This window comes from Mandrillus leucophaeus, unplaced genomic scaffold, assembly GCF_000951045.1.
Source record: "Mandrillus leucophaeus isolate KB7577 unplaced genomic scaffold, Mleu.le_1.0 Scaffold13, whole genome shotgun sequence".
Taxonomy (NCBI): Eukaryota; Metazoa; Chordata; class Mammalia; order Primates; family Cercopithecidae; genus Mandrillus; species Mandrillus leucophaeus.
The window spans coordinates 5,900,984-5,915,974 of NW_012101254.1; the positions used below are offsets into that span (position 1 = coordinate 5,900,984).

Below are 14,991 nucleotides of genomic sequence, written 5' to 3' on the forward strand. Positions count from 1 at the left end.
TCTCCTGACCTTGTGATCCGCCCGCCTCGGCCTCCCAAAGTGCTGGGATTACAGGCGTAAGCCACCGCGCTCGGCCTTTTTTTTTTTTTTTTTTTGAGCTGAAGTCTCACTCTGTCACCCAGGCTGGAGTGCAGTGGTGCCATCTCGGCTCACTGCAACCTCTACCTCCTGAGTTCAAGCAATTCTCCTGCCTCAGTCTCCCAAGTAGCTGGGATTATAGGTGCCCACCACCATGCCTGGCTAATTTTTGTATTTTTAGTAGAGATAGGGTTTCACCATGTTGGCCATGCTGGTCTCGAACTACTGACCTCAGGTGATCCGCCCACCTTGGCCTCCCAAAGTGTTGGGATTACAGGAGTGGGCCACCACGCCTGGCCAAAATTCGAATCTTAAAAGCATAAATTTTATCACTGGCAACAAATACTGTCACTTCATTCATTCAAGACAGTAACTGCCAAGGACTCAAGTCTGGATAACCATAGTTTGCCAGTTGTTCTTTCAAGGATAAATGATGTTCTATAAAAATGGTGGCTAATCCAAACAATTTCACAAGTGCCTTTTCTTGAGACCACCATCACTGTCTCAAAATGAGGCAGAAGTGTTTTATATTTACTTCCCATTTCAGCATACACCAAAAAGACATATGCTCCAGGGTCAATATTTAATAAAACTTAATTCTATTTCATCAAGGATATTCTTGAGGAAAATTATTTTAGTTTTCTCTTGTGAGTACACAGTGGTAAATACAATGACTACTAGTCCAGCTTGGTTCCACTGTCTTGATTCATGCTAAGGTTAGCAATTTTACATACCATTGCTTCTGCATCATCAGTACAAGCATCGACAAGGTGAAAAAGGCAAACAAGGTCTTATGAAAAGTTTTGACCTTCTGGTCAAAAAAACTCCCTAGGTGGTGGTCGGTGGGGATCCACATGTTGAAAACCACCGAGGAACAAATTACATTTGGTAAGAATTTACATGCCATACAATGGAATGCTTCTATTATGTATTCATTTGCTCCTTGCAATAATCTTAAAAGACATTTTTTAAACAGATGAGAAAATTTAGGTGGAGCCAAAAGACAAATCCAAATGTTTCTAATTACAAAGCTTTCCATCGCCATGTTTAAGACTTGGCTCTGGTATATTTGTCATATTATCAAAGGCAGGTCATTAAACTCTGCTTCCTTACCTGTAAAATGACAATAGTTACCTACGTAGCTTGCCCTCTTCATAGTATTATACAAGGTTCACAAGAAGGAAAACAGAAGTACTCTAAAATTTTTCTTAAACTATTTTAAGTATTAGGAAATAAAACTCAATTCCAAGAATAAAAAAATCCCTGAGGTTCAAAAAGACAGTCACTTTAAGTGACTGTGAAAATGTACCTATCTGTTTTAAAACAGGTGAAAAACAGATAAAACCAGATTTAATACTACTTCACTCAAATCACACAACTACTTGATTGAATCTAGTCTTTTCCCATTTCCTTTTGAGCTCTCAGGTCTATCTGCCTGTAGCAAGTTCTCATTTGCACATGTCCTAGAAGAGCCAAAAGAAAATTCTCTACTCTGAAAAACTGAGGCCAAGAAGGCCAAATCCTGTGATAAAGCCAAGAGAGCATAACTTCCAAGTCCAAGGATGTCTACAAGAATTTGTGTAGCTGCACATCCATTATAGCTCAATAAAACATACAATGCAGAGTGGATATACATCTAAGACTGACACACACATAGCTCCCCTAAGCCAAGATTATTGTCAAAAATATCTGAGGCCAGGGGCAGTGGCTCACGCCTGTAATCCCAGCACGTTGGGAAGCCGAGGATGGCAGATCACTTGAGGTCAGGAGCTAGAGAGCAGCACGGCTAACCATGGCGAAACCTCATCTCTACTAAAAATACAAAAATTAGCTGGACATGGTGGCACGTGCCTGTAGTCCCAGCTACTTGGGAGGCTGAGGCAGAAAAATCACTTAAACCTGGGAGATGGAGGTTGCAGTGAGATGAGATCATGCTGCTGCACTCTAGCCAGGGCAACAGAGTGAGATCCCATCTAAAAAAAAAAAGTATCTGAGTAGTTGAAGTTTTTTTGTTTTTTGTTTGTTTGTTTTTTTTTTTGGTGGAGGGGGGCAGAGTCTCGCTCTGTCACCCACACTGGAGTACACTGGCGTGATCTGGGCTCACTGCAACCTCCGCCTCCTGGGTTCAAGTGATTGTCCTGCCTCAGCCTCCTAAGTTGCTGGGACTACAGGCGCCCAACACCATGCCCGGGTAATTTTTGTATTTTTAGTAGAGACAGGGTTTCACCATATTGGCCAGGCTGGTCTCAAACTCCTGACCTTGTGATCCTCCCGCCTCGGCCTCCCAAACTGCTGGGATTACAAGTGTGAGCCACCACGCCCAGCCAGTTGAAGTTTTTTTTAAACGCCCTTCTATTATCCTCAAGATATGCCTCAAAAAGTTTAAATTATAGAAAAACAAAAATCTGCAAATCCCAAAGAACACTGCGACTCAGCACTAATCCTAAAACAGTTGGGGTTATCTCTTTTACTAGTGGGAAACATGCAGTTTTACTATGCAACTAGCCAACGGCATTAGCACTGATGGGACCATTAGCCTCAACCATGTTCTACTGAAGAAATGAAAATCACCTTACTAAAGCCAACTTTTTGGGCATTAAAATTTCATAGTATCTCAATGCTGTTCAGAAGGCGAAGAGGCTATATTAGACATTAAGAAATTATCGGTTGAAATTAAAAATATATATGAGAGATTACAGAAAGGCTTAAGGCAAATTAGAAATTCTTAAATTCAAACTGCCACTAAAATGGAAGGCAGCACATCAGTAGTTCCTGAGCTATGGTGTACTGTATTTTCTCCGCCATGAAGAGATAATCTGCATGAAAACAATAAATGAAACATTTCTGAAATATCTCTTTCGTCTGACTTCTACAGAAGAGGCAAAATGTGTCGTCACTAAGTTTGCTTAGCTGGTTTTAAGCAAGCCTCGCCCACAACGTCTGAGAAAATGACTCAGCAAGACTCAGCTCATATGTTAAGAAGAGTTAAGCAATTAACACAATTAAAGTTAAGCACACGTTTCTCAAATATGCCCAATTTACAGATAAAGAAAGAGGCTCAGAGTTTAAATGACTTGCTCAAGCTCACAAACCAAATTAACTATGATTAGAACTCCGTCTCCTGGCTCAGGATTCTGTCTGATGTATTTGGCACTAAAAAGATCACCTCAAAAAAAAATTAAAATTAAAGGCTCATTATCACAGTCACTGATGGGTATTTTCACATATAATCACTCATAATCCTTAAAGATTAAATAATATACAGTAAGATTTTAAATACATCTTTGTTGTATTTAATTAGAAAATTCCAACTCCAATCCATTTTCCACATTTTCTAGGCCAACCATCTTTTAAAAATTGAATCTAACCATGTCACATACCTGCTCAAACCTTCCATGGTATTCGAATCCTTAGCATGGACTACCAGGCTCTGCACCATCTCACACCCACCTCTTCAACATCTATTGCTTCTGCTAGCCTCACAAGTCACATTTGCAACACAGATCATCTTTCAGTTCTTTGAACTCAAAAAGCTCCTTTACTAAGTACTTTTTCATGCCCATTTCCTCTGCCTGGAATGATGTTCTTCTACCTAACTTCTAAGCATATCTCATATAGCAGTACAAATGTCATTTCCCCAGGACAGCAGTCTCTAAGCCACCTGACCATCCCCTGAAATAGATTAATAACCTGTTTATCTAATTTCACTAACTAGAAAACTACTCTGGTTTGATGTTTCTGCTTACTTGATGAACATAAATCAACCCCCAGCAAACTCTGCTTCAAGTATGGTGATCATAAGTCTGACTACAGGTCTTCATTTATGATTGGTGTTTCCAAACATCGTGTACAAATCTAATGTCTTAGACTCTACATTTTTAACAAAGTTGCATTAACGTAAGTACTGATGGTTTCACAGACACCGAATTGGTGTTTCTAACTTCTGACAAGGTCTTACACAGTAGTCATGTGAGATGTGCATTGTAAACAGCTATCATATTTTAACACATGATTAAATCTAACAAGATGACTAGTGGTAGTCTGCCTCTTTTCTCAACTCTTTACAAATTCGAAACAATTGACATTTTCCTTTTTAGGACACCAGGTCACTACCAAGTATGGTAACAGGCAGCTAACTCCCTCCCTCAGGTCTTGACAGTTGCTGGAAGGAGAATATTTGAGGTTGCTGCCCCCACCCATCATCTGTGCCATGGCCAGTTCCTCAGCCAAAAAGACGCCATAGAAATACTGTCAGTGAGATCAGTAGGAAACATGGCAAAAATATACACATAGGAAATGTGTATGAGTGGTCCTTTCATAGAGTATACAGATACAGTATCAAACCCTTTTGCTACAATGACCTTTTCATTGTTATACAGTGTATATCTACAACTAATCTATGTATTTTGAAATAAGCCCTTTAGATAGCAATGCACTCAAGTATATATTTAAAGCAATAACAATGATTTCAAGCAGCAAATCTGAAGAAGCATCAACATTTGGCTAGATACGGTGGTCCACACTTAACCCAGCACTTTGGAAGGCCGCGGCAGGAGGATCACTTGAGCCCAGGAGTTTGAGACCTGCTTGAGCAACACAGCAGGTTGCCCAAAAAATACAAAAATTAGACTGGCACAGTGGCTCACACCTATAATCCCAGCAGTTTGGGAGGTTGAGGCAGGTGGATTACTTGAGGTCAGGAGTTCAAGACAAGCCTGGCCAGCATGGAGAAACCCTATCTCTACTAAAAATACAAAAATTAGCCTGTCGTGGTGGCGTGCGCCTGTAGTCCCCGCTACTCAAGAGGCTGAGGCAGAAGAATCACTTGAACCCAGGAGGTGGAGGTTGCAGTGAGCCAAGATCGTGCCACTGCACTTCAGCCTGGGTGACAGAGTGAGACTCGGTCTCAAAAAAAAAAAAAAAAAAAAAAAAAACATTGATGATATGATACGGTTTTGCTGTGTCCCCACCCAAATGTTATCTTGAATTATAGATCCCATAATCCCCAGGAGTCATGGGGAGGACCTGGTAGGAGGTAATTGAAGCACAGGGGTGGTTACCTCCATGCTGTTCTCATGAGAGCGAGTTCACACGAGATCTGATGGTTTTATAACGGGCTTCGATGGTCTCTCATTCCCGCTCTTGCCACCCTGCCTTCCACGATTACTGTACATGTTCTGAGGCCTCCCCAGCCATGTGGAACTGTGAGTCAATTAAATCTCTTTCTTTATAAATTAACCAGTCTCTGGTATTTCTTCATAGCAGCATGAGAACAGACTAATACAATCAACATTTAATTCAAAGGCAATAAGCAGTTATTGTAAAATTTTGTCAGAAAATGACAATACATGCAGCTGTAAAAGATGCCTTTACAAAACATTCTGTGAAACAAAACTTGTAATTAGATCCAATGACTGTTCTTCTAAATTAATCTTTTTTTTTTCAATTCCAAGTTTTCTTGTCCACTGGGGAAAAAAAACCCCATAATTGTTCATGTTGGCTTCACTAGCAGAAATTCCCAGAGACAGCTGATGCAAGTTTATCACTATCATGAGATCTCTTCCATAGAAAAACCATCATCACATTAACTGCTTGATTTCCTTCATCCAATTCATGGAATCAAAATAAAGCTTTTGAAAGTCAACTCTGTTCAAAGTAAACATCTCATATTACTGTATATGTTGTGAATTCTGTTTAAAAACATGTAACACTGAAGATAAAATTTTTGTTTTAGTGATGAGAATACAAATATTGGTTAAGTAGACTGTAATGGTAAAAACAATATTCCCACTAAGCTAAAACAAAAAAAAGGATAAGACAAAAAGTATACTTGAAACGACTATGGAGTACACACTACTCATTAAACTATATGCAAAAAGACTATAATATTTCACCAACTCAAAGATATGCTGTAGATGTGGAAATGTAAATATACATAGTAACTGAACTACACAATCTGTGATCAACATGACAATTTACATATTAAATACATATAAATGACAGCATGTGATTTCTGTTACATGTCATCAATGATATTTCTGGAAATGCTTGAGCCTTTGAAGAACTACTTCATACATCAACTTAAGCGTCCTACAATGGTATCAAGTTTTTTATAAATGAGTCTTCTGATTCTGGTTGCATGTTTTCTAAAATCATTAAATGTTTTCTAGTCAGGTGGAAATATTCAAAGTATTCAATAAACTGAAGTGCCACAAAAAAAAAAAAAAAACTTCAGGTTTTGAAGTCTTTGGCAAATTGCAATTGTTGAAAACAAAAGCTTGCAAACAGGGAAGTGCCAAATGAAAGTGTTGACAATTTCTAATTTATCAACCATAAAATACAAGTTAGAGGGCTGTAAAAAATTATATTAAATACACATAGCCATGGCCGGGCGCGGTGGCTCAAGCCTGTAATCCCAGCACTTTGGGAGGCCGAGACGGGCGGATCACGAGGTCAGGAGATTGAGACCATCCTGGCTAACACGGTGAAACCCTGTCTCTCCTAAAAAATACAAAAAACTAGCCAGGCGAGGTGGTGGGCGCCTGTAGTCCCAGCTACTCGGGAGGCTGAGGCAGGAGAATGGCGTGAACCCGGGAGGCGGAGCTTGCAGTGAGCTGAGATCCGGCCACGGCACTCCAGCCTGGGCGATAGAGCTAGACTTCATCTCAAAAAAAAAATATATATATACATAGCCATACTGGAGAAAACAATCCAGAAAAACAGAAGGAACACGGCATTAAAGATACAGCTAATAAAGGCACACAAATATGTACAAAGAACGATTCTACCTGGATCATGGTTTTTTTTTTCCCCCTTCTTCTTAGGGTCATGTTTTTAACAAGCATTGCTGTTCGGTCAGTCAACTAACACACTGAATATTCACTATGGGCACAGTGAAAAACTGCGTATGCCTAATGGCTGGAATGACCATGTAACTTACTATCCAAACTGAAACATTCTTTTAAAGAGCCAGCGTCTCGCTCTGTCGCCCAGGTTACAGAGCCTGCAGTAGCATGATCATAGCTCACTGCAACCTCGAACTCCTGGGCTGAAGTGATCCTCCTGCCTCAGCCTCCTGAGTGGCTGGGACTACAGGTACACACCACCATACCCAGCTAAGACAGTGAGTGTGTGCACACGTGTGTGGAGACGGGGGTCTTGCTAGGTTGACTACACTGGTCTCTGACTCCTGGCTTCAAGAGATCCTCCCACTTCAGCCTCCCAAAGTGCTGGGATTACAGGCATGAACCACCACACCCAGCCCAAACTGAAACATTCTTGAAAGAGAAAGAGGGTGTTAAAATGATTACATAATTTGTTGAAATATTTGTTCATTTGCTGAATAATTTGTTCATTTTACCTAATAAAAACTATTTTCAGGCTGGTCACAGTGGCTCCCAGCACTGTAACCCCAGCACTTTGGGAGGCCAAAGCAGCTGGTTCACTTGAGCTCAGGAGTTTGAGACCACCCTGGGCAACATGGTGTGCACCCCATCTCTACAAAAAACGAAAAAACCCAATTTCCCCAAAAAATTAGCCGGGCGTGGTGGCACATCCCTGTAGTCCCAGCTACTCACAAGGCTGAGGTGGGAGGATTGCTTGAGCCCAGGAGTGGACGTTGCAGTGAGCCGAGATGCATCCTAGCCTGGGTGGCAGAGTGAAACCCCATCTCAAAATACAAAAACAAAACCTCTACAAAAACTATTTTCAAAAACAGTTGTATTCATTAAAGCAAAAATAAATGTCTGTAATCACCAAAGCAAAAGCTTGAGTGCTTATATATCCTTGGCTTTAATCACAGGATTTGGTCCTCCTTATTATTTATTAATAAAAAGGGGAAGAGTACTTTCAATGAAGAAATATGGCAGGCTATATCCTACCAAAAGGCTCAAATTTAGTATCTCCAAAATTAGAACAAAATGACATTAAGCAGCTCCTACTGTGATGAACTGAGAAAGACACTACCGCCAAGGTGGGCAGATCAGCTGAGGTTAGGAGTTCGAGACCAACCTGGCCAACACATAGCGAAACCCCATTATCTACTAAAAAATACAAAACTTAGCTAGGCATAGTGGCTCATGCCTGTAGTCCCAGCTACTTGGGAAGCTGAAGCAGGAGACTCGTTTGAACCTGGGAAGCAGAGGTTGCAGCGAGCTGAGGTGTCGCACCACTGCACTCCAGCCTGGGCGGCAGAGTAAGACTCTTGTCTCTCAAAAAAAAAAAAAAAAAAACCTATACAGTATTAAAATGTTTGATTTGAATCTAATGGTGAGAAAACAAATTGTGAAACATTCTATTAAGACTCACCCAAAAACGTCAATGTAATGACTGGATTTGTTCTAGATTAAGGAATATAAAGAGACAAGGTAATTAAATTCAATGCATGATTCTGAATTGAACTCTAGACATCTTGCCAGTACCACCACTTCCCAAAATGCAAAAAAGTGAGAAAGCTTGAATAAAGATTATAAGGTACTTATTATTGACTAATATTAACCTTCTTGCATGTAATGATACTGTGCTTACGTAAGACAATGTTCTTGTTTTGAAGAGGTACATGCTAAAGTATTTAGAGATGAAGTGTCAAAACATCTGTAGCTTACTTTTCAAATTTTCAAATGGTCTAGCAAAAAAAAAAATCCACACAAAGAATATGAGTGAGCAAATGTAATAAAATGGTAATAACGAGAAAATCTACATGGAAGTTATATGCTCAATTGCACAATTCTTCCAGAGTATCAGTAGGTATGAAACTTTTCAAAATAAAAAGCTGAAAGGGAAAAGGGACATAAGGAAGAGATGGGTACCTCTTCTCTCAGACAATCTGTCCAATATGACTGGAGTCTAAAACTGCCAAAGCTATCTATACAAGAAAGCTACCCTGAGGAGGACAGTCTAATAGATTGACCATTCGACTTTAAAGAGAACTAGATTCTTGCCTTTTATTTTTTTGAGATGGAGTTTCACTCTTGTCGCCCAGGCTGGAGAGCAATGATGCAATGTCGGCTCACTGCAACCCCTGCCTCCCGCATTCAAGCCATTCTCCTGCCTCAGTCTCCCGAGTAGCTGGGATTACAGGCACCTGCCACCATGCCTGGCTAATTTTCGTATTTTTAATAGAGACAGGGTAGCACCACATCAGCCATGCTGGTCTCGAACTCCTGACCTCAGCTGATCCTCCTGCTGCAGCCTCCCAAAGTGCTGGGATTACAGGCATGAGCCACCATGCCTGGCCAAGATAACTTAGATTCTTGATGAGGTTGCTCAACAAACCAACCCTAGAAGTGGCACTTCTTTAGAAGGTTAAAGTTCTTTAAACTTTTTGTTGTTGTTCAAGCCAGTTTGAAGTTTTTTTTTTTTCTTTTTCTTTTTTATTTATTTATTTTTATGTTTTTTGAGACAGAGTCTCACTCCGTTGCCCAGGATGGAGTGGAGTGGTGTGATCTCGGCTCACTGCAACCTCTGCCTCCGTGGTTCAAGCAATTCTCATGCCTCAGCCTCCCGAGCAGCTGAGATTACAGGTATGCATCATCGTGTCCAGCTTATTTTTGTATTTTTAGTAGAGTTGGGGTCTTGCCAGGTTGACCATGCTGGTCTCAAACTCCTGGCCTCAAACAATCTGCCTACTTCAGTCTCCCAAAGTGCTGGGATTACAGGCATGTGCCACCACACCTGGCATACTTTCGTAGTTTGTTTGGGGGGGAGGGGATGGGCTGTCACTTCCAAATAAAAGCATCATAATACATAGATCCATTGGAAAAAGCACTGCCACCAAAATTACACTACGGCTATGGAGCAGAGGATGGGCTGCAATAAAGGATTATAGTATTCATACTCTCTACGCTATACAATCTATTACTGTGTTTTTAAACTAAACGCACTACTTTTTAAAATTTAAGTTTAAATAAATATAATTCCAACAAAAACAGATGTATACATTATTGCCTATTATTGGAAATTACCCTTACTATAGTAACTTACCACAAAAAAAAAATTATTCTGAACCAAAAAAGATATCACATACAGAAACTCCAACTCCACCCCTTTTCTGCAAGCTCCTAGAACCATCAACTGTTCATGTTAAAAGATTTTGTTGTTTCAGCAGATTCCTTTAGAGGCATCTGGTGTTTAGCCTGGGCAACAAAGTGAGACCCTGTCTGTATAAAACAAAAAATTAGCCAGCTACATGAGAGGCTGAGGCAGGAGGAGCACTTGAGCCCAGGAGGTCAAGGCTGCAGTGACCCGAAATCGTAGCACTGCACTCCAGCCTGAGTGACAGTGTGACACTCTGTCTCAAAAACAAGGTGGGGAGTGGGGGGAGATATTAAGTGAAGAGAGATGACTGCTTAAAATTACCATTAAGCAAGATAAATAAGACTGGGGACAATGGCTCACACCTATAATCGCAGTACTTTGGAAGCCCAAGGCAGGAGGATTAATGAAGGGCAGGAGTTCAAGACCACCCTGGGAAACCTAACAAGACCCTGTCTCCACCAAAAAAAAATGTTTTTAATTAGCCAGGTATGGTGGCATGCACCTGTAATATTAGCTACTTCGGCAGCCAACAAGATCACAGCTGTGGTGGCCTATTGCTGTGCCACTGTACTCTAGTCTGGGTGACAGGGCAAGACCCTGTCTCTCAAAAGAAAACAGGGCTGGACATGGTGGCTCACACCTGTAATCCCAGCACTTTGGGAGGCACAGGTCGGCAGATCACTTGAGCTCAGGAGTTCAACATCAGCCTGGGCAACATGGCGAAATCCCGTCTCTAAAAAAAAATCACAAAAAAATTAGCCGGGCCTGGCGGTGTGCACCTGTGGTCCAAGCTACTTGAGGGCACTGAGATGGGAGGATAGGTTGAGCCTGGGAGGCAGAGGTTGCAGTGAGCTGAGATGGCACCACCACAATCCAGCCCAGGTGACAGAGCCAGACCCCGTCTCAAAAAAAAAAAAAAAAAAAGAGATAAATGGGGAAAAAAAAATTCAACTGAGTATCAGCTCTTTCAACCTATATTTTTAAAAAAGCAAATCAAGTTCTTGTATATAAAGAAATTACAACTAGTCTGTCTATAACCACTCCCGAAATTGTATGTAACTGAAGAAATCACTCATCTAGAAGCTATTTTTCAATGAAGTTTTTTCAAGCAAAATGGAAGCTCTGTAACCATCTTGCCAGACATTCAACTCTGGCCAGCAGAATTTTTGTTGTGTTTTTGTAACTAATAAGTATTCAGTATTCCTTTTTTAAAAAAAAAAAAAAATCTCCATTTCCAGCTTCTCTGGCATACTGTGATAGAAAGAATATGGTTTCTAGAGTCTGACAGACCTAAGTTAACAGTTCTGGTTCTACCACTTACTTTTAGCTACATAACCTTCTTTGATAAATTACCTAATGTTTCTTTTTTTTTTTTTTTTTTTTGAGACGGAGTCTCGCTCTGTCACCCAGGCTGGAGTGCAGTGGCCGGATCTCAGCTCACTGCAAGCTCCGCCTCCCGGGTTCACGCCATTCTCCTGCCTCAGCCTCCCGAGTAGCTGGGACTACAGGCTCCTGCCACCTCGCCCGGCTAAGTTTTTTTTTGTATTTTTAGTAGAGACGGGGTTTCACTGTGTTAGCCAGGATGGTCTCGATCTCCTGACCTCGTGATCCGCCCGTCTCGGCCTCCCAAAGTGCTGGGATTACAGGCTTGAGCCACCGCACCCGGCCTACCTAATGTTTCTAATCCAAAATTTTCTCACTGGCGAAATAAGAATATACAATTTTCCTCAGAGAACTACTGTGAGAACAGGTCGGGCGTGTTGGCTCACACCTATAATCCCAGCACTTTGGGAGGCCGAGGCAGGCAGATCATGAGGTCAGGAGATGGAGACTATCCTGGCTAACATGGTGAAACCCTGTCTCTACTAAAAATACAAAAAATTAGCTGGGCGTGGTGGTGGGCGCCTGTAGTCCCAGCTACTCGGGAGGCTGAGGCAGGAGAATGGCGTGAACCCGGGAGGCGGAGCTTGCAGTGAGCTGAGATCATGCCACTGCACTCCAGCCTGGGCAACAGAGCGAGACTCCGTCTCAAACACACACACACACACGAACTACTGTAAGAACAAAATGAAACAGAGTAATATATATAAAAGCAGTTCACACAGTGCCAGGCACACAGCAGTTGTTCAATAATTTCCTTCTCTTTTCCCCTCCATATTAGAGAATTCATAGCATTCATATAAATTCACAAATTCTAAATCCAAACAAGCTTCTTCAAACTCTTGCCAATTATGGAGGATTTATAAAAAGACTGGCATTATAAGTAATCTGCCTCTACCTCCAATTCTAGCTATTATTATGTGTTCTTAGAACATGACCATGATGGTATGGCCCAAACTATGCTATGCAATCCTAACCTAGTTTATTTTTATTGTGGTTAAAAAAAAAAAAACCAAATAATTTAAAACACATAAAAATTGTTAAAATTTACCACTTTAACAATTTTTAAGTGTACAATTCAGTAGTAATTTTCAATGTTGTGAAATGCATCTCCAGAACTTTTTCATCTTGTAGAAATGAAACTCCACACCCATTAAACAACTCTCCTTCATCCCTTCCCTCCCCCTGCTCCTGATAACCATCAATGGACAGTTAAGTTGTTTCCACCTCTTGGCTATTGTGAATGGTGCTGTTATAAACATGAGTATGCAAAGATTTCAAAACCTTGCTTTCAGTTCTCTGGGATATACACCTGGAAGTAGGATTGCTGGATCATATGGTAATTCTATTTTTAACTTGTTGAGTAATTATAATTTTTATACCAAAGTACTCACAATTTTTACTCCAACAAATTTCTGAAACATTTACTTACTATGTGCTTCTCAAATTTTGCATTTTGGTTAAAAAAACAAAATCCCTAAACTAAGGGTTATTCTAATGTATGCTTGTTTATGTTACTAAACGTTAGAAGTTATATTCTAGTACAGTGTGTTTATTTGATACATCTGTCTCTCCCACTAGAATAAAATTTCGTAAGAGAAGAACTTTGCTGCCATATCCCCAATATCTAGCACATACTGGACTATTCAAACATTCGAATGAATGAATGCATTAGCAAAACAAAAATATACTGCATCTCCAACTTTAAGTTTGTTGGGGCTCCTAAATAAAGAGTCCATTGTTAATGATCAAGTACAGATTTCCAAACTGGTAAAGCAAACAAGCAATTAGTATAACACTTCACACCGCAACATCAACTTTTATAAAGCACCTATATTTAAAGCACCTGTATTCCTTAAATACAAGGAACTGTATTTAAGATACACAACTGTTAAATGTGGTCTATGATTTAGAGATCACTAGAAACAGATATTAAATAATTTTTGTCTTTCAAATATTTGAGAACGTACAGGCATTGTCCTAGGGAGATGAGCAGACATCCCTAATCTCAGCAGTTCAGATTCTAAAGGAGTGAGATGGTCAATTAACAAAACAAGTAAAACGTAATCAGAAGTCATATTAACTACTGTGTAGAAGTCAGGTAAGCCGAATGGTAGATGTGAACGGGAAGAGGGGAGCTGTTGCTATTTTATTATAGGACAGAAAGGGAAGACTTCACTGATAAAATGGTATCTGAGCAGAAACCTGGAAGAAATTAGAGAATATACCATGCAAGTAAGTACCTAGGCAGAGTGGCTACAGCCAGGGAACAAGTGCACAGGTCCTGAGGCAGGTCCTTGTGCTTGGCAAGTTCAAAAGAGAGCAAAGATGATGAATTGTTGCAGGGTAAACAAAACAAATCATCTAAGATAGGAGTTGAAGCTCAAAGCAAAGAGGTATCAGATTTAGCCGGGGCACAGTACAGTGGTGTACATCTGTAATCTCAGCTACTTGGGAGGCTGAGGTGGGAGGACTGCTTGCACCCAGGAGTTCCAGGCCCGAGTGAGCAGCATAGCAAAACCTTGTCTCAATTTTAAAAAAAAGAAAAGAAAAAAGCATCAGGACATCATGTAAGGACACTGAGTCTTACATGTTCTTTCTGAAATTGAAAGCCACTGAAGGTTCTAAGCAGAGGAGTAGAAGAGTGACATATATGAATTCAATTTTAAATGAATCATTATAGGTTCCCCCTTGTCAAGAAGCAGTTGTAGAGGACAAGAAAGGAAGCAAGAAGACCACTTAAGAACTTATAATAATCCAGGCAACATGATGGTGTCATGGCCCAGGCTGGTAGCAGTGGAGATAATGAGAAGCAGGGAAATTCTGGAGGTGAATCCAAAAGAATTTGCTAACATGAGATATAAGTGAAGGAGGCATCAAGGATACCTCCAAGATTTTTATTCTTCTTAGCAAATATCTGAGTACCTACTATGGTGCAAGCCCTGTACTACACTTCACATCATTCCATTTAATTCTACCAATTTTTTCAAAGTAGGCGTTATCAGCCCCTATCTAAAAGAGAAGTTCCAAGAGACTTTAAAACTAGCCTTTAGTTTTTTAGGCTGGGCATAGTGGCTCATGCCTGTAATCCCAGCACTCTGGGAGGCTGAGGCAGGAGGATCCCTGGAGTTTGAGTCTGAGACCAGCCTGGGCAACATAGAGAAATCTCATCTCTATTAAAAAAAAAAAATAGTCCAGGTGTGGTGGTGTGTGCCTGTCATTCCAGCTACTTGGGAGGCTGAGGTGGAAGGATCGCTTGAGCCTGAAGTTTGAGGCTGCAGTGAGCTGTGATTGTGCCACTGTGCTTATCCTGGGTGACAGAGTGAGACCCTGTCTCAAAAAAAAAAAAAACTTGTACATCTTTCTGGAGGTACATCAACAGTAACTATGTAAGATAAGAAAACAAAACAGAAAACCACAGGCCAGGTGCATGGTGGCTCACACCTGTTATCCCAGCACTTTGGGAGGCCAAGGCAGGTAGATCACTTGAGGTGAGAA

The 14,991-nt window shown here is 40.7% G+C and overlaps 1 protein-coding gene across 1 annotated transcript in view; it reads right to left on the reverse strand.

Annotated features, from left to right (window-relative positions):
* The window catches only part of RAB10 (RAB10, member RAS oncogene family), a 107,694-nt gene that overhangs the window by 68,695 nt on the left and 24,008 nt on the right, over positions 1 to 14,991 (reverse strand). The window lies entirely within an intron of this gene.